Consider the following 27,697-nt stretch of genomic DNA (forward strand, 5'->3'; position numbering starts at 1 on the left):
AGTTACATACATTATGTTCCGTTGTACCGGGCTTTGAAAGATAGCAAATTATATTAAAATATCTGTAGGAGTCAAATAAGTAAACGTAAACAACATACACATTCGTAATGATTGAAGAAAAAAAATGATACTGTATTGCCAAATTGAGAGTTGCATCACTGCATTCCTCTTGGACTGTCCATCTGTCAATCCTGGGTGTCTGACGGAAGCGGTTTGGAAAGGTAAGTGTAAGTCGTTTTCCAGTATGGCGCAGGGTAAAAGGCCAGTAGATGCAAAAACAAAAAAGATATTGAAAAATCAAGGAGAAAAGTTAAACTGCAAAAGGAGTGCTAAAAGAAGGCTTTCAGAAGCAGCGTGGCTAAATCATGTCTGTTTCGGGCAGTTACCCCCCAACAACAGGCCTCCCACCCAACCTCCACTTAGCTTTGAATTGGAGCCAGACAGCACTGAGCACACACACAACAACATAGCATTTTCCAAATGAAGTAAAAAAATCAATTCACCGCTGTCAGTCACATCACACTCGTCATCACCACCACCACTACACAGACATGTAGGTAGGGTCTGGTGTTGTTGTTTACCTTTAGGCGACTTCAAAGTCATCATCATCCAAATCTGTTGGTTTCAGTGCATTTGAAAACTTCATTCTTCTGCTGGTGGCATTCCTCGAAGCAGTCATGCTCACCACCATGCCCTGAGTCATTCCATCAATCATCTATGATCCTCCTGACTCTGACTCAGAGAAGAATGTGCCCAACTCCATACCTTCAGTGTCCCGAGTGAGTCCAGAGTCCAGACTCGTCCCGACTCAAAATGCAATTGATTGGCCTGTAGTAGTACAATTTTGTTATTGAACAACAAGAAGGTAAAGATTGACTTGAGTCACATTTTTGTGTGTATATTAGTAGACATCATTCACAACAAACAACATTCACTCAGCGTGCAGTGCATGCCATCATTTACCTGTTTTTCCGGAGCAGTCCCTCTAGGCTAGGAAAGGATAGATAGTCAGAGCCCAGGGTTGGAGGTAGGCAGCCATTTGCATGTACTCTCCATCCAATGTCTGGTTTGAGGGAAATGGCTTTAGGGCAAGTCGGGACTTACTTCTTCACTGACTCCACACAGTTGCAACTCTAATCCGGCAATAAAAGAGTAAGACGGTGGTAATTGATTTGTGAACCAGACAGACACACACAAATAATAAAGTAAGTAATTTTCCTTAGCTATATCTTTTTGGGGTTTTTTTAGGCATCAAAGATAGTAACTAGAAAGCCTAGTTGTCAGTTAAGTAGAGCTCATCCTCAAACTCTGGTGGTTCACTCAGAATTAGGTCACCTAACACACTACTTCCATGAGTCAACATCATCATCTTCCTGGTGTGGTACTTCAGGTATGGTGCAATCCTGTGGTATAAAGTGCTGATTCATTTTGATCATTGTTAACCTCTCCACCTTTTGGGGCAAGAGACTGGTACTTCTCACTGTCAGAACGGCATCACGGTTACCACGGGGCAAGCAAGATAGTTTATCACCAGCCTGCTGAGCATTGGCCATTGGCACCTTTCCCCATACCCATACAGCAATGGTTTTTGATCAAAGTAGACCTCTTTTGGGTCATCCAGATAGGCCTGGACCATCCGCTCAATGGTCATGGGTGTTCAGTTTGCAAATTTATTAAAAACATGGAGGAAATGTAATGAACTATTCTACATTTTTGCTGAATAAAGAAGAAATAATTGCATGCAAATCAGCAAGAAGACATAGCCACCACAAAGAAGGCATGCAGGCCTATCGCAGAAGCACACTGGCTGCCTTCTCAAAATGGCCGCCAGCTACAAGGCCAGGTAACAAGAAGAAGCAAAAATAAGCCTACTAAGGGAAGAAAATGCAGGCCTATGGCAAAAACACACTGGCTGCCTTCAGAACATGGCTGCCAGCCACACAGCCAGGCCACCACAACAAGATGCAATAAGCGCCAGAGGAACAAAGGGAAGTCCTATGGCAAAAAGAGCACATTGACAGCCTCCACAAAATGGCCACCAGTCACATGGTCACAACTACAAGCAGGAGGCCTGGAAAACAATGAACACAAGCAGGCCTATAATAGAATGCTTGAGCTTAGGTTACCATGTGTGACATAATAGAATGCATGATGCTGTAGAAGGTTGAGATGTCATAGTGTTATGATCTGAAGTGTAGCAGTTGGAGCTGTTCTGGGAGACAGGTTGGATGGGATCTTCAATGGAGAATAAAGCTACTTTAAAATCTACTTTGATGTGAGCCTGCATCCTAAATATCACACATACGTTCCCCGAAGGATTAGAAATTAACGAGAGAGCAAGAGTTGGATGTACAAACCCTTTTCTGGTTTGCAAAATCACAGGGTTTGCAACTGCAAACAAAGGTTTTTCACAATGTACACAAGCCCGCTCATGAATGATAAATGTCCCCCAAATTGGTAAAAGGGGTCTTGAGGCACTTTCAAAATGACAAGTAGAAAAGGGCATGGAAGAGGCATTGCATCCTATTTTTGATTTAGAGAGAGATGTATCAATGGTTTGAGACTACAAATACTGTCACAAACCATGATCAGTTACTGATCCCTGATTTTTGTTACTCTTTCACAAAGAGTTGCTGTCCCTTTTGGAACTGTGTCTGTGGCCTGTCGGAAGGAGGAGGCAGTGATCCAGAGGACCACTGCCTCCTCCCCTCGATTTGTTTTACAAAGGCTTCTTCTTATGGAGCTTGTGCCCCCTTAGGAGCAGAAAAGAAGCATTTGCAATGCAATAGGTCTCACATTTGCAAGAGTTTAAGCTATTGACATTGTAAATAATAATGCCTTTTATTTATCTGTTTTTAAACCAACACATAAATAAAAGGCACTGGGCCCGATTCACAGAACTAACTTAAGACAAAATCCTAAACTTACTACCATTTTGGTATTCACAGAAGGCACTTACTCATTTTGGTATTCACAGAAGGCACTTACTCATTTCGGTATTCACAGAAGTTAGGAGTCCTAACTTTAGGACTCCTAAATGCCTTCTGTGAATACCGAAAGTCTTAAAATTAGGATTTTTCTCAGTTTAGTAGTAGTATAGTCAGGACTCCTACCTTTAGGACTCCTAAATGCCTTCTGTGAATACCGAAAGTCTTAAAATTAGGATTTTTCTCAATTTAGTAGTCCTAAATTTAGACTTAGGACTACTAAATTGAGAAAAATCCTAATTTTAAGAGTTTCGGTATTCACAGAAGGCATTTAGGAGTCCTAAAGTTAGGAGTCCTAACTATACTACTACTAAACTGAGAAAAATCCTAATTTTAAGACTTTCGGTATTCACAGAAGGCATTTAGGAGTCCTAAAGTTAGGAGTCCTAAACTTAGGACTGCTAAATTGAGAAAAATCCTAATTTTAAGAGTTTCGGTATTCATAGAAGGCATTTAGGAGTCCTAAAGTTAGGAGTCCTAACTATACTACTACTAAACTGAGAAAAATCCTAATTTTAAGACTTTCGGTATTCACAGAAGGCATTTAGGAGTCCTAAAGTTAGGAGTCCTAAACTTAGGACTACTAAATTGAGAAAAATCCTAATTTTAAGAGTTTCGGTATTCATAGAAGGCATTTAGGAGTCCTAAAGTTAGGAGTCCTAACTATACTACTACTAAACTGAGAAAAATCCTAATTTTAAGACTTTCGGTATTCACAGAAGGCATTTAGGAGTCCTAAAGTTAGGAGTCCTAAATTTAGGACTACTAAATTGAGAAAAATCCTAATTTTAAGAGTTTCGGTATTCATAGAAGGCATTTAGGAGTCCTAAAGTTAGGAGTCCTAACTATACTACTACTAAACTGAGAAAAATCCTAATTTTAAGACTTTCGGTATTCACAGAAGGCATTTAGGAGTCCTAAAGTTAGGAGTCCTAAACTTAGGACTACTAAATTGAGAAAAATCCTAATTTTAAGAGTTTCGGTATTCATAGAAGGCATTTAGGAGTCCTAAAGTTAGGAGTCCTAACTATACTACTACTAAATTGAGAAAAATCCTAATTTTAAGACTTTCGGTATTCACAGAAGGCACTTACTCATTTTGGTATTCACAGAAGGCACTTACTCATTTCGGTATTCACAGAAGTTAGGAGTCCTAACTTTAGGACTCCTAAATGCCTTCTGTGAATACCGAAAGTCTTAAAATTAGGATTTTTCTCAGTTTAGTAGTAGTATAGTCAGGACTCCTACCTTTAGGACTCCTAAATGCCTTCTGTGAATACCGAAAGTCTTAAAATTAGGATTTTTCTCAATTTAGTAGTCCTAAATTTAGACTTAGGACTACTAAATTGAGAAAAATCCTAATTTTAAGAGTTTCGGTATTCACAGAAGGCATTTAGGAGTCCTAAAGTTAGGAGTCCTAACTATACTACTACTAAACTGAGAAAAATCCTAATTTTAAGACTTTCGGTATTCACAGAAGGCATTTAGGAGTCCTAAAGTTAGGAGTCCTAAACTTAGGACTGCTAAATTGAGAAAAATCCTAATTTTAAGAGTTTCGGTATTCATAGAAGGCATTTAGGAGTCCTAAAGTTAGGAGTCCTAACTATACTACTACTAAACTGAGAAAAATCCTAATTTTAAGACTTTCGGTATTCACAGAAGGCATTTAGGAGTCCTAAAGTTAGGAGTCCTAAACTTAGGACTACTAAATTGAGAAAAATCCTAATTTTAAGAGTTTCGGTATTCATAGAAGGCATTTAGGAGTCCTAAAGTTAGGAGTCCTAACTATACTACTACTAAACTGAGAAAAATCCTAATTTTAAGACTTTCGGTATTCACAGAAGGCATTTAGGAGTCCTAAAGTTAGGAGTCCTAAATTTAGGACTACTAAATTGAGAAAAATCCTAATTTTAAGAGTTTCGGTATTCATAGAAGGCATTTAGGAGTCCTAAAGTTAGGAGTCCTAACTATACTACTACTAAACTGAGAAAAATCCTAATTTTAAGACTTTCGGTATTCACAGAAGGCATTTAGGAGTCCTAAAGTTAGGAGTCCTAAACTTAGGACTACTAAATTGAGAAAAATCCTAATTTTAAGAGTTTCGGTATTCATAGAAGGCATTTAGGAGTCCTAAAGTTAGGAGTCCTAACTATACTACTACTAAATTGAGAAAAATCCTAATTTTAAGACTTTCGGTATTCACAGAAGGCATTTAGGAGTCCTAAACTTAGGACTCCTAACTTCTGTGAATGCCAAAATGAGTAAGTGCCTTCTGTGAATACCAAAATGGTAGTAAGTTTAGGATTTTGTCTTAAGTTAGTTCTGTGAATCGGGCCCATTGTCATTACAATGGCAACAGCTCAATCTCTTGCAAATGCGAGACCTATTGAATTGCAAATGCTTGATATGTGAAGGAGGCAGACAGAGTGACGGAAATACGCGCAGGCAACAGTAAATGAAAACACAGTGTACAGCAGGGATGAGAAGGACGGGGTGGGGCCCACCAGAGATCTCAACATTTGTTCTCCTCTCAAGACATGCGGCCGCCATGATGTAATGTTTAAAAAAAAAACATGTTGGGCGAGCTCTGCACAAGATGCACGACTGCCATGATTTAATATTTAAAAAAAACAATGAGGTGGGCGAGCTGCGCACAATTAAACGCGTGGCCACCATGATTTATTGTAAAAAAAAAAAAAGAAAACAACTTGTCATGTGATTGGTCCCACTGTGAAAGTGAAAATGCGTATAGCGCGATGCAAATACACAAAGAAAGCACCTGCCATTGCTCAAGCTGGCGTTCCACTAGTTCTCATCACATTAATTAGGCAAAGAGTTCTACCGAAGGGCTAATGCAAGCTATACAGTAAGGACACACGTAAAAGGTCCAGTCCTGATGGGATGTTATAAAAGAGGACAGGGGGACCAAGGGGGGACAAATAAGCCTATTAATAAATAAAAACCCAACATTTACAAAGAACAGTCACAGCTCCCAATTAAAAAGATGGGTTGAGAGTGGGCAGAGCTTCAAGTCCATACATGAATACAGCATGCCTCACAGAGCAGTGCATCTGCTGCCCAGGCTTGACCTATAAAAACTACACCTTTCGAAAAGCAAATGCAGGGACTGATGCCTGCTTTTCCCTGCATACACTCATGTCTGCATTTGCAGCCATTGATAGGGGGCTGCAAATTGTGAACTTCTTAATTAATATTCATTAGGCAGGTCACTTTGCGACCTCCTGTGAATTTACTATCTGCAATGAGACCTCTTAGTATATAGATCTTTTCACAAATTGCATTTTCATTAAGTCACAAATTGCACATGACTGGTTTGAAAATGAGAATAGTTCATCAGGTATAAATTCTTGAATACGTTTTGCATTGGCCAAATATTTTCCCAATTACAAGTAATTAATTTAAAACTCAAGTTCAAAGGAAAAGAAGATTCTGCACTGATAACTGTAATTGGGTTATGAAAAGATAACATTAAGGAGTGGGAGGTAGGGAAGTGAAAGAAAATTAAGTGTGCAGGGACAAAAGCTAGAACACAGATTAAAAATCAGGCAATTACTTTCAAATCCTTTGCTAAAACCTACAACAAATTGTCAATGTGAACATTGGTCTCCTAGGTGACTCCATGCTCCTTTGGCTGCATTAGATATTTTCAGACAAGTAAAACCTTTGCCAACTATACATGTGCTGACAATGCAGCTTATTAATAGAAGATGAACTTCAAGGACTTTATTTATCATGTTTTATACAGCTGCATACCACTTTTATGGTCTGTTATGTTCAACAATAGTTTGAACCTTAAGTGAAATCCTATGCAAGTACTGAGATGTTGATTTGGGTGAGAATAGCTGACCTTCTACAAACTCTATCAGGTGTATCCATTATTTCTTACCTTGCTGTATCTTAAAAACAGAAGCTTGCTTATAATGTGCACCATGAAATAAGTTGTAGCTTCTGTGAACAGCAAAGCAGATGTCTGAACCAACCTTGTAGACTCAAACAGCATTACCATCGGAGTGCACCTACTTTAAAAGGACTGCCCTCCATCAACAGATTGTATTATCAATTCATTGCCAGCTTCACCATTGATTGCAAAAGCAGGGTGTGGTCGTTTGTGCTTTTCTATTAGTAATCTATTTCAAGTTTATGTGGGATCCTAAAAAATGTACCTTCCTCTGGGAAAACATACTGCAATTTATAATGATCTCATTTACTCATTGGTACCAAAATCCCTTACATGCTATGGGGAAGCAACCATTTTTAAAGTTTAGACTTTATAATGAAATGACACAAACAGTGAATCGGAAATTGCTGCATACAGCATACTAAGATTATGCACCTATAATGGAGAACCAGTTATCTCTCCTCCCCAAAATGTGGGGAGGCACCTTTCTGAGCATTGGCCTTCTTCCACTTGTACCCAAAACAAAGAAGTGGACTCCAGTGGTTAGTTGGCTGACCTCCTGTTATGCTACAGGGACACAACAAGCTGCAAGAAGTCTTTTTCCTGAAGGGCTCAGCTGACCAGTTTGAATTGGACCTGTCCTGGACCCTGCTGGTGGCTTCTACTGAAGTGTGCTTTGATGTTCAAGTGCTGTTCATGAGGTCCTGGAACCTCTGACTGTATCAAAGTGTACTCCTCATAACATCCTGACAAACCGGGTCTTAGAAACTTTTTTTGAGAGAAAAAGCCTGTCCAATTAAGGTGTGTTATCTCAGGTCCAAAGATTCAGGTTGCTCCCGCTCTGAGCTCTACTAGAGCAGCAAATCGACTTCAGCTAGATGTCAAAGAAAGACTATCCTACTTCATGGAGCCCTGTTCTGTTACAGTGTTTAGCTAGCCCCACAGAACGAATCCAAGCTCCAAAGGTTGATATCTTCAATGAGGGAAGGCACCAAAAGTATTCACATGGCAAAGGATCTTCCTTGGGCATAATTATTTAATTTCTCTGGCTCAGAGCTTTCCAAACAAATGTCAACAGACTCACCAGGACTTCATCCACCTGCTATCTGGCCTTGTTGAGCCCTTCGCTGCCACAGTCTGCTGCCTTTCTCTGCTGAGATTTTGGATTTCAATGTCAGAGACTAGATTTACTAAAGATGTTCCATCAAGGTTACATCAGCAGCTATGGCGCAAAATCTATTTTGGGATTTACAAAGCCACGCAAAGCCCAATCTGCGTGGCATTAAAAGGAAAAATAAAGTAACAAAAGGCAATGCATAGCACTGCTTTGCATCTGGTAGGGTGTCGCACGGGTATATCATGGCCCTTCCTCTGCAACCACCCATGTATTCTGACTCATATCCATATTTAAATAGACTTGCACACATCGGTTTGCATCAAAATGGTGGGCCTACCAGAGGCTGGTGTAACGAGGAGAACTATCTTTATTTCTCTGTATTACTTCCTCTTTGTATGTTTGCTGCATTCTTCAGCACACATTCGAAGATTAATAAAACCCAAAGTATACATTTTTGTTCAGGAAGGTACCCCTTCTTGTACAAAACGTATCCTGGCCTTAACACAGGCACCCTTGGGCCATGGCGCAATGGTGCCTGTATTGGCACTATGTAGTCCAAAGTACGCTGCAGCAAGGAGAGAGGTGAAGCGTGCCATATCTTTGTACATATGGTTCACTTCTTCTCTCTTCTTTTCAGGCAGCTTGGTGCAGCAACTTCCCTTGGTTTGCTGCACTGCATGATAGCTTAGTAAATTAGGGATTCAGTCAGAAGGTAAAACTTCTGACCAGGAAAGACCTGGTCTCTGCATTTTACCTGCCCTCCACCATGGTCAGCCTTAAATTACACCTATGTCCTGGTCAAGCACAACCAGATGACCACGACTGGTGATTACTGCTTTTTGGTGCTATTTTTTTTATACTTTGAAAATTAATATCTTTGGTTCCCTTTATTAGGTTTGTTTTGTTTTGGTGCTAATTATTTTCTATTTTTATAAGTTGGAGTGAGTTGTTTATTACATGGTTTCTTTAATTTCTAACTGTTTTATTACTTCTGAAGCTTTACACATTTACCTTAAATTAAGCCTGTCTGCTCTGTACAACATCTACGAGGAGTTGAACTCAGTTTAAAATTACTGCGCACCTTACTGGAACTAACAAGAGCAATGACATTATTCCTTATGGTGGACTCAGTGGTGGCTCTTCGAGGGAGTGCTGCGAGGCGGTGGGGTTGGGAGGGGCAGGGTGTGGGGTAGTATACTCCAGCATTTGGCGGACCGGGGTTAACTGAATAAATAAATAAATAAAACAAATTAAATTACACCCGCTGCAATGCCATTTGCGTTGCAGCGCACGCAATATAATTCGTATTATTTATTTATTTATTCACTTAACTCCGGTCGGCCGAATGCCGGAGTTTACTACCCCGACCGTGCCCCTTCCCCGCCGCCCCGCAGTACTCCCTTGAGGAGCCGCCACTGGGTGGACTACAATCCACCCCAACTAATAATCCACGTTTCACAATTACACTTTTCAAATTGCAAACATTTTTGGAAACATTTCAATCTACAAATGTAAATATGGGATTGGTGTACAATATGAACAATAAACGTCCTCTTTTACCATCATTTTTAGTGTTATGAGCTCGACTTTATCCATTCTGAAGAACTCATTCTCTTAATGAACTAATGTAACAGGATGTAACTTTCCTGCATTAAATCTGCAAATGGCCTCCATAACTTCCAGCCCATCAATTAGAGTATCCGAAACTCTGCAAGTATTAAATATTTCATTTTGTCTTCCAATACTTTCATATTATTACTTTATGGATTATTGTAAATCTGTGCACAGGTGGCAGTAATCTCAGTGAGTCATGCGATAACCTCTTTTTCTGTGATGGCTAACTTCAATAGTCTCTGGAATCGTATGATATTTAATGGTTTAGGAATGGTCTTCTACCCTTTTTCCTATGTTCCCAGAGAAGATCAAGTGTATGAAACACGACCTTTTGATCTTCAACAAAACTTTTTGTAAAATGTTGAAGTTATTGTTTCAAGTTGCTGGAGAGATATTTTCATTTCATCTTTTTCAGTTTTGTCAGACATGCATAGCCCTTCTAGAAGGATTCGTTGTCGGTGTGGCTAACACGCTTCCCACAGAAAGTCCTGTACTAAACTGGCTTCTAAAATCAACTCATTTATAAATCTCATATTTTAGGGGCTTTGAGATTGAAAAAGGGTTATTCTTTTTTAGAATGCACAGCGTTTCAGGAGAAGAGAGACAGAGTTCCAAAGTGAGCAGTTCCTATCTGTGATTTTCCACTTTTCAGACAATTAATTCAGAACATCAGGGTGAATGACTTTGCAAGTAATGCATGTGAGGAGGACGTGCCTTTTAAATGTATTCTTAGCTTCCATAGAAATGCACTTCAAGGTGGGGAGGGGAGTTGTGGTGTGGCCAAGTTTTGACTGCTGGAACCAGTCTGAATGCAACATATACGGATGCCTAATGAGAGGCAAGGAGAAACACCAGTATGGCAATGATTGCAGCAGTTCCACAGTCAGCCTCAACAACACCAGGGATTGCACTACCATTTTGAATGTGGGTGGAGGTGTACCCCTCAGAGGCAGCTAAGTTGATGTGGCCTGGTGTTCACTGCAGTGTTTACGTGAAGATGTAAATTCAGATTTATGTTGTGCATGAAACCCAAAAATGTTGTTCATTCAACAACAGGTTTACATTAAATGTTGTTCATTCAACAACAGGTTTACATTACGGCAAGTTAAGCAAGTTTAGCCAGGATTGCACCAGAAACGAGCTTTGTTTACAAGAAATAACTGAAGGATTTCAGTTTTGTGGGGATTTTGCTCGAGGTGATGAAAGGACAACTAAGACTGATATTCTTCTGGAATTTGATTCTAAAATGATATGGAAATGCTAAATGTAATCAGGATAAAGATGAAGGGAAGTATAACAGTGTGTAAGAAGAGCATGCTGGCTCTTCTGGGCATATTTTGTCCAGCTATTAGGACACAGAGGAGCATTGATCAGAAAAGCACCACTGCTAAAGCAGCTAATCGCCCCTGTCACCTGAGAAAGGAGGTCCATCATGGGATGGATTAGTCTACCCTAACTCTCGGCTCTAAGAACTTTGGGGCATATTAGCAAGGGCTGGCAATCTAATTATCGCCGCTTTAGTGTCTGTTTTTGGGCTAAAAGCGGCGATAATTATATCGCAATATCATCAAGGACACGCTAGCGCGTGTTTCCTTGATGTAGAGCCCGTTTTTTCACAGCGTCGCCTCGCATTGCTAATGAGATGCAAAGAAGGCGTGGCTGTGAAAACAACACCTGTTAATATCGTGAAGGCAGCTTCGCGATAATAACAAGGAGGTGCAGCAATAAAAAAAATTGCGTTACCTCAGCCTTAACTCAGGAATTTAACGTCTGTTAAATTCCTGACTAAGGCATACTTTTAATGGGAGATGGATTATGCTGATAGGACCACAGGGTCGTATCAGCAATGTTATCGCTGCTTTCAATGGAGCATCACTGGAAAACGAGCGATGTTCCATTGAAAACACCGCTATCGCTGAAATATTATCGCCATAGCGCTATGCGTTGAAAATGTAGCGTTATCATGGCGATAATATTCAGCGATAGCCAGCAATAATATTTGGCCGTTGATAATATGCCCCTTTTTGTCTTCAAACTTTAAAAAGTCATCTATAGTGTCATTCATTGTGCAGTGTTTTGAATTTGAATATGGTTATCTTCTAATGCTCAAGGAAAGATTGAACATTAGAAGAAACACATAATATGATGGTAGATTTTCAATAAATGTTGGAATACCTTTTCCATCACGTTAGTCTTTTTATTGGACCAGCAGTCAATATATTTGCAAATAAGTTAGAATACAGAATAACCTAATGATCATTCACACTGTTCTACTAGAGTTTCATTTGTATACAGAGGTCAAGATGATGGTGTTCAAATTTAACATTAAATTAGTTGCATAGGTCTGTAAATGTATCCCATGGAGATCATGACAATGCTTAGTTGAGAAGCATGTGAGTCCTTTCACAAGTAATATGCCAGCAACGTTCCTGTTACTGGGCAAGAAGAACCCCATTGTAGCACTAGACTCTCTCAGGGTAGCAAAGCAGAGCAGTCCAAGTCCTAATCATGGGAGGTGGTTCCCTCAATCCACTGGTATGCACCAACTAAACTTAATAAAACATTGTCCAGTCTTTGCTTTTATTATAAAAAGGAAAAGCACTTCATTACATACAAAGAGGTAAATACCAGGCATTTATTTAAAAATAAACACAATTAGGTGGATGGAAATACCTTTGGGAACACTCTCAGCACAGTTCAAACACCCAGCAAGCCCTGAACCCTATAAGCCACATTTATGAGAAGCTTGCATGATATTAGCACCACGCAACATGCTACAAGCATGACGCAGACCTCTACGTCAGATTTTTTAAGCCACATTGTGTGGCTCTGAGTAGCTTCAAATATCTGGAGTAACGCAACACAGCTCAAAACAATGTGTTGCATTACTCTGCCCTTTGTAGGTATTTCATGAGTGTTGTGTGGGTGTTCCCATGAAACTCTCATGGATTTTGATGCATACCCAGATTTACAAGAACTTGTAAACCTGGGGATGCACCAAAAAGGCACACCTTCCAAGAGGAGGCATAACGAAATAAATGTATTTCTCCTTGTTTCTTCCTCTTTCAAATGTGCTTTATTCTGCAGTACACATAGAAAATGGAATGTGCCTCCATGGATTGTTTATATGCAAGAAGGTGCCCCTTCCTGCACAAAAACAATCCTGCCTTTTACACAGGAATGCACCGTACTGCCTTTAATGTGATGCATTCCTGCCCTTTCCCTGTCACACACTCCAGTGTAGCAAGGTAACTACACTACGTGACTTCCTCACAAACGAGGCCCTTTATTTACAATCTCCCCACTTATACTAGGTGTAAGGACGTTTTGTTATAAAAAAAAATCAGGCCTACTGTCTTTGGAAGATTTTCACCTCATTAATAAAAGCAGAACCAGGTTATATTTACCTGTTGCATTACTACAGAAATCAATAGGGGTGGTTCTATCTTTCGATAACATTGATGAAAATGTCTTATGTTTTATTGCCAATAACAATTGTCAGTTAACTATTATACATTCAGTAAAATGGGTGCAAGAAACTTTTTTTTACTGTACCCTGCTAGCGCTGCTGCTTTAGGACCAACTTACAAGGGACCCCGCACTTCAGAGCCTCTGGGCAAAAGCCTACACTCTATTAGTGTTTTTAAAACTGAGGAAGCTTATCCTGTGGGCATCCTTGTAAATCACAGTGAGAGTTAGGATGACAAAAGAAAAGAAGAAGGAAGTTCAGGAGACACTCCAACACTCATACATAGTGTTGGTATTCCTACTGCCCTTTATGGGACACCACGAGAACAATATGCACATTTTTAATCCCCATTGTGAGAGCTTGTGGAGCACTCCTCAGCGCACAGTAATCAGTAGCTTTGACTCTTAGAAACCCAAATTGTTTTGCTAATATGCAGCCTTGTTCCATATTCTCCTGTGATTTTATTAAATCTGGGTACCTGTATCCATGCAGGCACACAGTGCTGCAACGGTTGGTGGATACAGGGGAAACTTCAAAGCCCTTGCAGCTCCTGCTGACTCTTCACACTAAAGAACCACTCTTCTGTGTGCCTCATGGGAGCTCCTTCCATGCTTCTGCACGGGCTTATGCCAGCAGGTAGAAGCGGAATCCAGTTTTCCTCCTGCCTTTGCTGACCGCAGATTGGAGGCTTGGTGCAAGGTGCACCCACGTTCCTTGACACGGGCTAAGGAGCAGTGCTTTTGAAGTTTCCTACAGGGTGATTCCTGTGTCTGGAAGATGAGTTCCAATGGGACTGTCTTCCTTGCGTTGGGCTCGGAGATATGTCCCCTGGGATCAGGGCCTTCTTGAGGATGGGGCCCTATGCACGCTCCTTTCCCAAACAAATTGCATCACAGTGAACTTCTGGGGCTTGGCCTCCCTGGTGGGAATTTCAAAATTGCAACAGAGAGCAACATGTTTCAGTCTCCACCTGGTCACCCTGGAGGACCTGGCTTCTCATTTGGTTTTCTCTGAGCCCGGTGAGCCAGTTTTCATGGCAAGGTATTCTTTCTTCAGGCCTCACGGCCTCTAGATTTTGCTTTTCCATTGAGCTTGATTTTTAAGACTCCAGTGCTGAACCTGTCCTCTGTCTGGGCTCCTGGGACCTGCCTTTGCTTGTGGCTTTCCTCATCAGTTCCTCCACAGCCAGCTAGCAGAATAGCATCCCTGCTTCACTCTCCAGGCCCCATGGTTTTGGCCATCTTACAGGGCGCATGTGTGTCAGCAGCAGATTCAGTTGCCTCCCTCTTGATGGAGGTCACCCAGCTGTAGGATCATCCTACAGAACATTCAGGGAAACCCTCCAGGGTCTCTCCACGGAGCTCCATCCCTCGACTGTCCCTCAGAAAGGGTAAGGGGGCAGTGCCACTGGCCCTGGAGTATCCATGGGTGCCAGTTGATGTACAAGTCCTTATGCTCATTCTTGCAATGAGGGCAGGTGGCTTCTTCTTTCAGCTTGGCATTCCTCTGGGATTGTCACTCCCAGGTTCAGGAAGTTCTCAAGCATTTTTCTCCCTTGTGCAGGGGTTATTAAGTTGGGATGGAACAATCTGAAAGGTAGGTACCTCTGCCCAGTCCTAGGGTGTCACATCATCACCCTACACCTGCCCATCTCTCCTGTACAGCATTCTGAGGCACTTAAAGGTTGTGGTTCGAAGTGGTAAATTGAAAGACCTTACCTGGCAACTTAAGCCCCTCTCCTCGCTGACACAGCTGCCTGATCCCTTCCAACCAAAACTTCAAAGAAGAGCTCCTCCACTGTTTGACTCCAGAGGTCTTGCCTTTGTAGTTTCTTGCTGTGGGCTTGCCTAGGCTAAGTGCTGTGTGAAGAGTTAATTAGAACACGCAGCTTTCCTTCCAACCCCTCCTTCTCCCTGGAACTGGGGCAAACACTGACAAATGGTTCTATTGTGTGGGTAGGCCTTTGAACCTTCTGTGTGCCAGAAAAGTAATTATATTTGCCCAGTACGGGACACAGGGCCTGTAATCTGCTTATGAGCTGAGCACGGGAAATAATATTATTCTCCTAGTGCCTTAAGGACTCCAGTTATACTGAGAGTGACAGTGGATTTGCAATAGTCGTACATGTTTACCATAAGTATGTTTAGGCCTGAATAATATAAAACTGTGCCTTGGTGCACATTTTGCCTGTAAAGTATAATGAAAGTTTTGAGTCTTTTCAGTAATCTCTACAGATACACACTATGACGACCACTCACATAAAAAGACCTACACAAGTTTAGCACTAGTCCTTATAGGGTCCCTTCTGCAACAGGCTTCCTATGCGCAGATACCGGGCTGATCTAGAAGGTAGTGTTATGTGCTCAGCCCACACACATGTGCACATGTGTGTGCTCACAGGTTTGTGTGTAACCAGGTCAGAGCCTTTTATCTTAGCTGTGCAGCAGAGGTCATATCTTGAAAGTGGACGCTGGTGGTTACCACTCTCAGTCGATTTCCACAGAATTTACAGTGAGTGAGCCTCAATTGGTGAGACTCGCTCTCAGTAACCATCCTAAACCCAGTAGTCAAAAGGTGAAAAATCCAGGGAGAGTAAATGGGTGGAAGCCATTTTTTCTAAACTAATCTATGAAAACGAAAATCCAATTGTTCACCCTCACTATTCTGATTTCCTCCCACAGTCCACTGAACCTATTTGCCTCTGCCAAGGACTCAATAGCTCAATAGAGGAAGGGTATCCTTGTCTTAACCCTATCCCCAGCTCACCTGGTCTGGATTGAGCCTCATTCTCTATTTCTTGATCCTGGATTGTGTAGGTTTCCTTGTCATATTACTGAATCACAGGGAACATTTGATTTTATATATTACTGCCATGATGAATGATCACTCAATTAAGTCTTTCAGCATTGCAAGGATAATACTCAAGAGTTTTCTCACTATGCTCTGCAAATAGAATAAATAATAATGTATCTTTTTTAATAGCACAAATCCCTAGAGCTCATAGCAGACACATAACAGACACAAAAGGGTAATTTAAAATACTTAAATATATATCCAAACATCAAGAATCCTTCATAAGACACTATCGTACTACGGTGTGAGAACCTTGACTTAAAATCAATTATCAATTCCAAACTAAAACTAGATGAATGCCTGAATGTAATAGCTTCCTTTCAGCGATATGGTACACATCTAGACCCCTGGAATGGATCCATAGATATTGTTTGACTGCCATCTCAACTGTAGGCAGCTTCACTTACTACCACTAGAACATTATTAAACCGAGAAATCCCTGCCATTTGCCCACAACATACAGTTAACTTGCCCCCAACACTCCAAAGCACAATCAGCTTTAATGATTCTGTCTCAAAGCTTCTTTCAACTTTTTTCAACTCCTATTGTTTTTCAACACAGAACAATACCAGAATATATTGACCAAAATATTGTCTGACAAAAATACTGTATACAAAACATGTCACTGCCCCAAAATGAATTATTATTAGAAATCTAGCCCAAATGGAGCAATATTTTGTAATTAACAGCTGGCCAATCAGACATGCTCACTTCAGAGCTATCAATCCCCTGGCTGAAACACAGTCAGGGTATTGAAGCCACAGACCCCAGCCTCAAAATGAGCCCTAGGTTAGCCTGCTCCAACCTACCAGCTCCAGGATTGGTTGGATTTGCATGTCACAAAGGAGGAAGTCCTTCCCTTTCCTGCTTGAGTCACCGCCGACAAGAGCACCAGGAGCTGTACTCGAATCGAACTGTGTGTCCGCCTTGCACCAGAGGAAACTGTTTTCTTTGCCACAAGAAAGTCACCACAATCCTGAGAGAACCCCCGGGCTGCTGTCTGCTTCCACCCCTTCACCACTCAGAATGTGGAAACTGAATAAGAGCAGGGTGTTAGATACACTGGACAAGTGAGACCCCAACCAGAGCCTGCATGCCAGCAAGTGCAACATATATGGTGAGTTTTTTTGGGCATCACAGCTCACCGTATTTTAATGTTGCCATCCGCCACTGATGAGAAGTCCACTGGATCTTTGTTAATCGAGAACCTGTGCATTGATATTTGACTTTATAAAAGCAGCCTGCAAAACTGCCCACTGTTGCTCTGATTGACTTTCAAGGTTGAAATTTTTGCTCATTCCCCATATATATTCACATGCATTACAGCTCCCACAACTCTGCCCCTTGATGTCTGCCAGGACACTAAAGCCAACAAAGCTTAGCACACTATTCAATAGAGGAATTAACTCCTTTCCATTTACTACAGGCTCCCTAATAAGCAGTATTACATGATGTAAAGCAATTTGACCTCTATCTCTAGACACAATATACTGAACCAAGCCAAAGAAACAGAGCACACAAGGACTGTGCTTAACCTATTAACTGTGTGCCTCAAAACAAGAAATCTTTGTAGGGGCACACTTTCAAGATGTTGACATTTTTTCTTCTTTGACACTTTTTGGCAAATGCTAGGTACTAACTTGAAGGCTTTCCGATATATTGCCAGAAATGTGTGGTTTAAATTGAAGTGTTAACAATTTTATGAAGTGCGACTGCTACCCCATGGGGTGTCCTGGCGCTAGGAACGCTAGCAGAACAGAGAGAGTAAGAGAGAGAGGGAGGGAGAAAACAGGTAGACCTAGCCTTCCGTGGGGTAATATTGGTGAGTCCCGAGGGAAATTATAGAACCAACTCCTTTTTGAAAAACAGGTTTTTAAGGCCTTTCTGAATTTGAGAGGGTTGGTGTGAGCCCTAAAGCCACTGGGAGCTTATTCAAAACGTCGATGCAGTACACAGCAATGAAATATTAAGCAATAAAAACACTTCACAATTGGTGACAACCAAAGGTAAACTTCTTTTGATTATTAAGAGCAAAATGTATTACCTTGTCTCGCTTTTAAAGAAAAAAAAATATTCCTGGCATCCTTCTGTTTGAAAAAAGCAAGGCAAGGATGATAATCGGATAATGATCGGACGATCTTGGCAACTCTGATCGTGGATCATAAAATATGGAAAGTAAAACCATACGTGAATGATCATGTTTACAGTTAGCGAACTACGGATAGCCATGCATGTGTATTCTTAGTGCTTATAGAATGTTGTGAGTAGTTAGCGAGCAGCTCGCAGTTCCCCACTGACATCTTGTGACTTGCAGGTCAGGGGTTAAACTCTTCGCAGGGCTTTGAGGCTTCCAAGGTCGGCAGCTCGAGTATCCTGAAACTGAGCAATGATGAGAGCTGCTGTTCTCAGTGCTTAGCAACGGCGCATGCGCAGTCTGACCGCCGATACAAGATCATTTTACAGTTCGAGCGTCTGCTCTCAGCTGTCACATACTGCTGCACTGGTCCCGCTCCTACTGTCTGGAAACATGTATGGATTGCTTATTTGGAATCTGTATCATGCAGTGTTGTCCCTCGTAACCATACATATTCTGAGTGCCCAAGCACAAAGGGCAGTGTTTGAGTGATTCAGCAGAAGGTGCTCTGTTAGAGACACCACAGGCGGTCAACAGGGCAGAGCCCTGTAGGCTACGGTAGACATTCAGTCAATCATTCTAGGTGGCATGATAGCACAAATCAGAGATGGAGAAAACAGATTGGTGGAAACAGAGATCGCAGAATAGAGCCCTAGCTTTAATCCACCTAGGGAATCTTGAACTTCAAACAGGATTGAACTAAAAATGTGTAATTGATTAATGAGCAGCACTAAAGTGGTGCTTTAGTTGTCTGCCAGCCGCAACTTCACAGAATATTGCCTGGACCCGGAAGGTGGCAGGATGATTCCCAGCTAAGAAATGAATAAAAAGAAAAATCGTATTACTGGCGCAGGTGCTGATAGCAAATGCAGCAAATGGAGAAAAAAACTGTGTGAAAAAAATAATGCATTCCCAAAATAGAATACCGTCCATCAAAGCATAAGGTACTGGGCTCCCTGTGTTTTGTTCGGTGTGACTGGGAAGCCATTGTCATCCTGGTCACCAATTAGAGGCTTTCAGATGAATAGAGTTGATCACACACATTCTTCATACAGCGCCCAAAGCTAATGATTTCATTGATTTTTGAAATTCTTTTCATGAAGGTATGAGATGCTTTGGGAATACACAGTGGTGACTCAAGCTCACGATCCCAGCGCCAAACCTCCAGGATCACGTGTGTACATAAAAAAGGCTGCATTTTTGAGGAAAGGTGGCAGTACAGGATACACCGGATCTGTCGACCCTTTTATATCAGTTTAGTTTCACGGGATCTTTTTGTCGGTGTGCAAAGTCCAGCTCCAAGATTGCCTTAAAGAACAATCATTTCAACATCATTTCTAATAGATTTGAGCACGTCATTTCTTTAACGGTGACGCATGCCTTACGTCCTATTGATGAACGGAAAACGTGCATCGTGGGTACTTTAAAAGTGAAACATTGATTCCAGACGGTGGTTCTCTAATCCTTTCTTACATTGTGCAACGCTCATTTCTGAACTCTTTAATTATTTTGCATCATTACCGTACAGCAGATTGTTTCCAGGTCCTTAAAGGGGCCATCCGGTGTAGAACATTAGCATTTCCCTTTTCCCACATTTCTCACATGTATTATCATGTACATTTTGCCTTTAAAGAACCAATAGATAAACAAGAACAAACAGAACGTGGTACAGGTTATATGTCTTTTTGTTATCATCAATAATACAGACCCAGGAAAGCAGTCTCGAAGCCCCCACCAGTTTCTCAGAAGCAGTCCGTAGTGCAATAAATCCACACATAACGCATAATCTGTGTCATCCCTCTCAGCCTTTCAAGGAGTAACCCATCCACTGCGACTCAGGAGCAGCCATCGCCAGGGTCACCCTCATCATGGTACGCTCCTGTGCGTCAGGTGCATCTTCCTCCTCACCTGTGGGATGTGTAATCATTTCTTCCTGATCACCGTGCATACTACCCAGTAATGCGGCCCAGGTGTCCAGATCCTCCTGTAGTTTATCATCTCTGCAATTAGTTTTCATATGGACTTTCTCAGCAATCACTCATTCCACCACGTCCCTACACCACAGTGTTACAGAGGGGGCTCTAGCACCCATCCACCCCATGGCTATTCTCCACTTGGCCAACACCAGGGCGAGTGGCAATAACTTCTATTGCATCTTCCCCTTCCTGGGCTTTCTGACAATGCCAAGCAGGCACATCCGGTGGACTTCTCCAACACTATTGTTGTGACATCCCTCAGTTTTGCCAACCCCTTTTCCAATGCTCTTTAAACCTTGGGCAAACCCATGACATGTGCAGAAAGGTAGCATCCGTGCACAAACACTAGGGACAGGTTGCCCCTCTACTCAAATACATCTTACTGAGTTTAATCGGCATAATATATGTGCGGTGCAGAAAGTTAAAGTGGGTTAACTCAAATTTAGTATTACAATTGACCAGTTCGCACGTCACAGTCCAATCTGGATCATGGAGTGGTTTCAACAGCTTCACCCCCCTAAACTCGCCATTCCACTGGTCCCGTCCATGCCCTATCAGCTTTAAGTGTTAGATAGATGTGTGTCACCAACTGTCTAGCCAACCCAATAGTCAGCATCAGATGTAAATCCAAATCTGTTGCGCCGTATGCACCAATTTACGCTATTGTAGGAATTGTTCCCCCACTGCAAACACGCTGCATGCCTCTACAAATTGCAGAAATAAGTCTACCGGGTATAGATCCCCCATTGTCTCACATCTCCCATCTCTCCATCTCAACACTGTCATATCTTCTGCAATGCGCTGAAATGGGAGCAGCGTCCACATTTCCAACTCCCTAGCAAAGGGTGGTCGCTTAAAAACGTACGTGGCTACACGCTCCAAAATCTCTGCTATCTGTCTGAATGAATACGGAGTGCCATGTGATGTTGGAAATCCGCGTATATTGAGTTCCATTAGAGAATACCCAGCATAAGTGCCACAGAGGAATCTATTCTTCCAGTTGTCCTCCTCAGATGCTCACTGCGCTGTTACTTGGAAGCATAATAATAAAGCTCCAAGTCCGGTAAGCCCAAGCCACCCCGTAACATTTCACGTTTGAGCTGGGGAAGCGCCACCTGGCTCATGCTCCCAGCTGACACAAGAGAGATCATGCAAGCTGTCCAACTTCTTAAACAGAACACAGCGCATGAAACACATTTTGCACAATATACATGCACCTGGGGAGAAACACCATCTTTGCTACAGCCTCCCTCCATGCCATAGAAACCAGCAATGTATTCCAAAAACACACTAGTTAGTCAATCCAGTCAGCAATGGGTCTATGCAACGTCGCTGCTGGACATCAACAGTGTGGCCTACCATGATAACAAGGTACCGGAAGGTATTCAGCTCCCAGCGCAACCCCAATGTTGGTCTGGAACCCCCACTAGTGCCCTTAGTGGTAACAATGGGGATTTACCTCTGTTAATCTAGAGTCCTACTACCATCCCAAATGCCGCCAAAATGTGCCAAGAAAGGCAGCAGTGTCTCCTAAGGATGCCGTCGGTAGATCAGCACATCATCCTCATACTGTGAAATTAGGTGCTCCACATTCCCAACTCTAATACCAACCTCACCCACGACATTTCAAAGGAGAGCCGCCATCAGTTCTATCGCCAAGGCGAAGAGTAGCATCCCTGCTGAGTGTCCCGTCACACATCCAATGCATCAGACATCAAACCTCAACTGCGCACTCTTGCCTTGAGTTTGGTATATAGTATTGTCACCTAGTGACGAAAATAGGGGCCAAAGCCCATCTTCCCTAACACACACTGTAGATAACCTCACTACAGTATCAAACACCTTGGTTATATCTACTGATACCAGTGCCATTTCTTCATCAGTACCATTGGTCCCATGCAGAACGTGGGCAAGTCTACGCAAATTAAGGGCCATGCTACATTACGGTATTGTTAGAAATGAGATTTCTGGTTGCCAAAGGCATGCGCCAAAGCCAGGCAGAAACCACCACTCTAGTCAGGGCAAGGGAGTTACACACCGAAGATAACCCATGCTCACCCCCTTGGTAGCTTGACACGAGCAGTCAGGCTTATCCCAGAGGCAATGTGTAAAGTGTTTGCGCAACAAACACACACAGCAGCAACACACTAAGAAACTCCACACAAGGTTATATAACAAATAGCCTTTGTATTATCCAAAACACATTAGAATCATAACCACACATATTCACTGTGCCAACTAGCACTAGGCAATATTCACAGGGGACTATATACACAGGACAGGGCCAATCGGGCCACTGTCAGAACCTTTAGAAAGCACTAGTAGCACATATGAAACACAACCAGTGACTACTGGTAAAATAATGTACTTAGCATCATATATAGCAACATAAACACATTGTGTCTGCATCACAGTAGGCATAGAACACATTAGCATAAACACACTATGCATAGATACCATGGGCATAAATCACATTTGGCAACCATCAGCATAAACACATTATGTCTACATTTGGCAGTGCACCACAGTAACACTAACTAGGTGCATACATCACCGTAGGGCCTTGCGCCCTATCTACACCATGAAGCTGACCCCAGGCCAACTGGCCTTCTGTGGGACTCAAATGCCCTTTGTCCAAAATGTCAGGGCTGTAACTGGGGCCTCTCAAGTAGCCCTCTGGCTGCCAATGCAGCAAAGCAATGTGAGAAATGCACTGGCCCAGGGAGGGGTGTCTCACCCCCTTCCTCATCAATAAACAAACAAAAATGCCCCCTTTGTTGCAGCTGCCCTCTGTCTGGAGGGGCAGCTGTAGGAAATTGGCCTTGGCACCACTGTGCCTGGGGAGCCCAATCCGGGACTCTAAACACACAATTGCCCCCAAAGATAAATCAGCTCTGGCACACCATGGTAACTAGGTGGGGCCCCTTCAGTGGGGCCCTTCCGGTGCTTTCAATCGGCACCACCATGCAGCACAAACTGACTCAGTACTGGCACTCTCCGTGCCGCCTAAGTCCCACCCTGGGACTCGGGGAACAAGAATGGCCCCCAATGATGTAGCTGTCCGCTGTCCTGCAGGGCAACTGAAGAAAATAACCCTGGCAACGCCGTGCCTTTGGAGCACCATCGCTGCTCCACTTAGCCCCCACTCACTGGGGCCTTGGATGTGCAGACTTTATCTCGTCCTACGTGGCAGAAAGGCACCGACAATGTGCCTTGGCAGGTCCCTGCTCCCGGGGCCTCTCCTCACTTCTCCGGTCCTTCCTGGGCTGGGGATAAGGCACCATCCTCCTCTTGGGCTCCTACTAGCACACGGGGGCCCCGCTCTCCAGCAGACACGGTGAGCTGAATTGCCGCCTCACTCCTTTCCTCCGACTGGCCGGCCGTCAGCTTCCGGGTCATGGCTCCGCCCACAGTCAGGCAGCCTGCCTGCTTTCCGGGTCTCGTTGTGCAGCTCTCTCTACTTCGTGGCGAAGTGCGGGGTGGGCTCCCGCCATAAAATAAACACCAATGCGTGGTGGGCTCCCGCTTCATGAGCATAAAAATATCGGGGTGGGCTCCCGCTACTAGGAGCGCAAACACAGCTCACAAACACAACACACCGCTCTAAAAGGCATCAATGCGAGGTGGGCTCCCGCTAGCAAGGCATCCATGCGGGGTTGGCTTCCGCCTCTAAGCCAGCAATGCAGGGGAATCCCCACATCGGGAGCCCCTCCAAATTTGTCGCAGCCCAGGGCTGCAAATTAAAAAAAAACACTCACCTCGTCCTGGAGCATAAAAATAAAGGTGCAGCGCTCACAAGGCGCTTAGTCCACAGATTCAGAGGCACAAGGCTGGGCCCAGGCAGGCCAGCTCACAGGGCCCTCCAGCAGTGAGGCAGTCCCATGTGGCGGTACCTCCTGGGGCCGGCAGCAGCAGGTCCCCCCAGTAGCACAAGGAAGCACCAAAAGCACAATTCATGGGGTCACAGCTCCGTGTACATATACTACATCTCTTCTTTGTCTGCCCTGGCACAGAGCTTGGGGGAACCAGTCTCAACTGGTCTAGGGGGTGTTGGAGCACTCTGTGTACAGTGCTCACATCCTCCTTTGTCCGATGGGGGTTCTGTCATTAGACACTCCACGGGGGGCGGAGCCAGCATTCACCTAGGAAGGCACAGAACTATACAGGGTCCTACTACTCCACATGCAGATCCCCTATTCAGCTTAGCACTGACTCACCCTGCCCTCCCTGGAGCCACACACACCTCACTAGTCCCTATCACTCCAAAGCCAGACATGCAATCCACATCAGGCAGGCAGACACATAGCACACAGAAATGCCAACTTCTAAAAGTGACATTTCTAAAATAGTGATAATAAATCTGCGCACACCATTGCGCAGCATTTATTATTACTATTCCAACCATACCAAACTTGACCACGCTGCTCCTCTCATATCAGGAATTACCACTGAAACACTTATCAGGGAATCCCCAATACATTCCTGTAGGAGGGCAGCCTCACAGCAGTGAGACACCAAAATGGCTGTTTGTCACTACCAGGACATGTCACACAGTTAAGGTACATTTCCTACCTTTTACCTACAATGCACCCTGCCCATAGGGCTAGCTAGGGCCTACCTTAGGGGTGACTGACATGCAGTAAAAGGGGGGACACAGACGTGGCACACACTTTAGGTGTCATGTCACTGCTGCAGTAAAACTGCGTGCACAAGCCCTGCAATGGCAGAGGCCTGAGACAGATTTGAAAGGCTACTTTGGTGGGTGGCGCAATCAGCGCAGCAAGCCCACCAGCAGCATTTAATTTACCAGACCTGGGTATCTGAGATACCACTTTACAAGGGGCTGACAGGTAAATTAAATAAGCCAAACAGGTGTAGACCAATCTTTACAATGTTTACCACAGAATGCAAAAGCAGTTTACACTGGACAGCAGTGCTAAAGTGCCCAGAGTCCTAAAACCACCAACACCATGTCAGAAAAAAGGCAAGGAGGAAGGCAAAAAGTTCAGGGATGACCCTGCAAAAAGGGCCAAGTCCACAGGTATAAAACCACATTGGTCCTCATGGACCTGTGTTCCCATCACTCCTGTCAGGCGGCTTGCCCGTATTTAACACAACACTTTCGTGTCCACCTTCAGTGAGGAGCCTATACAAAGAAGGGTCCACTACATCTCCTCCCAGCTTTGGCACCATCAACACCACCCCCTCTCTAAGCATGGGGAGTAACACACCACCCTGTGTGCTTCCTGAAACACCTCCAGCAGTTGACCAGCCAACTGTGCCTTATAGGCCTGGTGGAATTCCACCAGAAAGCCATCACCTCCCGGAGACTTCCCGCAGTTCATATCAGCAATCGCCTGTCTCACTTCCTTAAGAGTGATCTTGGACTCCTGTTCCTCTCATATGAGGGGTAGTACCTCAGAGAGATCCACGCCCACCAGATAGTCTGCTACCATCACATCATCTGCGGCAACCACTCCTCCATAGAGGTCCCCAAGATGGTCCCTCATTATTATATTTATAAGTCACTGTGTATTCGCCATGGTCCTGTCACTACTGGAGAGCATCATAATAGGCTGTTGGTCTTCCTCCCTCTGAAGTAACCATGCTAATAATCTACTACATCTGTCCCTCTTTCTATGTAGTCTCTGCCTATGATCCCTTCTTGTGAACTTATCCAACCAGTTCCATGCTTTCCCCAGGCATCTCTTAATACCAATCATGGAGTCAGCTGCAGCAGTGCTCCCATCATCCATCTGCTGAGCCTCGGCTAGTTGTAAATTCAATGTCTGCAAGCTCAGCTTGCATCTGCCTACGCAGACCCCCCACCCTTCTCAAACATTCCCTGTGTATGGCAGCATTTAGTGCCTCCCATTCTGTGTCCCTGTTCATCATGGTACCCCAGTTACCTTCTAAATCTGTTATCCTTTCACCAAGCGCCTGTCTAATAATTCCTCCGTCTGCAATCTCCAATGTCTCCTATCACATTGTGTCCTGACCCCATTTCACTCCAGCATCAGAGGGGAGTGGTCAGAAAGAAACCTACCCAGGTAAATCTCTTTTCGTATATCTGACAGCATATTCACAGAACCCAAAGCACGATCCAACCGGCTGTAGGTATTGTGTGCGGCCAAGTAAAAAGAGTATTCCTTCCGATTTGTATAATGCTCTCCCCACACATCCACACACCCACACACTGCAAGTTACGCATGACATCAGTCAGTGTTTCCACCATACCTGGTATGGTCATCCCTCTGGGGGGGTCACCCATCCAAGACTGGATCTAGTACACAAATGAACCCCCCCACCCATAATAGCTGCCCCCCATGTTTTTTTTATTTTTTTATATATCTTTATTGACATTTAAAACTATCTTACAATATCCGCATATATAGTTCGTAGTCATACAGTTGGGATTCCTGAAGCTCTGTGAGCACCAGGTAAGTGAATTGAATACATTCCATACAGTTGTAATGTCACCCATGTTATCTGTCAAGAGTGATTTAGCCTGGGGAAGAAGTCTTTATCATCCACATTCGGGGCATACATATTCAAGATTGTGATATCCACCCCATTCAATGACCCGTGCATCAGAACATATTTACCCTGCGTGTCCACCTCTGAATAATGCAGGTAAAAGGAAACTTCAGGAGCAACACAGACCACCACCCCACGTGCATATGAGGAGAAAGTGGATGAGTGCAGTTGCCCCTTCCATCTCTTTCACAATTTTACCATTTCAAGCTCTGTGAGATGCGTCTTCTGGAGAAAGGTGATGGCCACCCCTGTGGGTCACAAACGGGAGTAATCAGTCTATACCTCTTAATATAGTTCCCGGCCCTTGAATATTTCATGAGATTATTTTATAATTCTCTACCTTGTGATCCTTTAGGTTATCTATAATCCCCACCGTGCACTCCCACATACTTCAGTAATGCGTGGCTTAAACAATCCTGTACCAAGATCATAACAAATGTAAATCTTTCCCTCCCCAACCCACCCAAGGCAAGCTGACAACAACCAAAAACAACAATACCATGATCGCCCACCATCTTGCAGTCCATCATGTCAGACATAAGTATTCCTCACTTATTAGCTCTCCATGATCAAACTGGTCCGCACTTTGACTCTAAGCGTGGTACACAACCCTTGCTCAATAACATAATTGAAACCCCATGCAATGCAGAAGCAGGTGATGCCAGCACTTTCCCCCACCCCGGTAAAGGGGCGGAAGTCCACGATGGGTCTCATCCCAGCTGCCCTAACAGTGCCCTAAGGAAGTGGCCCTGCAGAAGCCAAAAAGCAATAGTGTGGGGTTGGTGGCACCTCCTCTGCTCCACTGTTCTGAGTGCTAGATAACGCAATGCTGTCCATCACTACATTTGCCAATGTGCCATCTTCCTGGACCTCTAGCCAGGTATTAAGTGCGTTTCCTTCTGATGATTGTCCCTGGGATACACTCAATGGGGTTGCACGCTGACACCTCCTCCGACTGCCCCAACCAGTCCTCAGCGAACCGTACTCCTCATTCGATACCTTGTCCCAACCCTCAAGTCATTACCAAGTATGCTCCAGGCAATCAAAGAAATTAGTCTTGACAGACCACACAAAGTCTTGACAGGAACATA

Source organism: Triturus cristatus, chromosome 5_1 (assembly GCF_964204655.1).
Source record: "Triturus cristatus chromosome 5_1, aTriCri1.1, whole genome shotgun sequence".
NCBI lineage: Eukaryota > Metazoa > Chordata > Amphibia > Caudata > Salamandridae > Triturus > Triturus cristatus.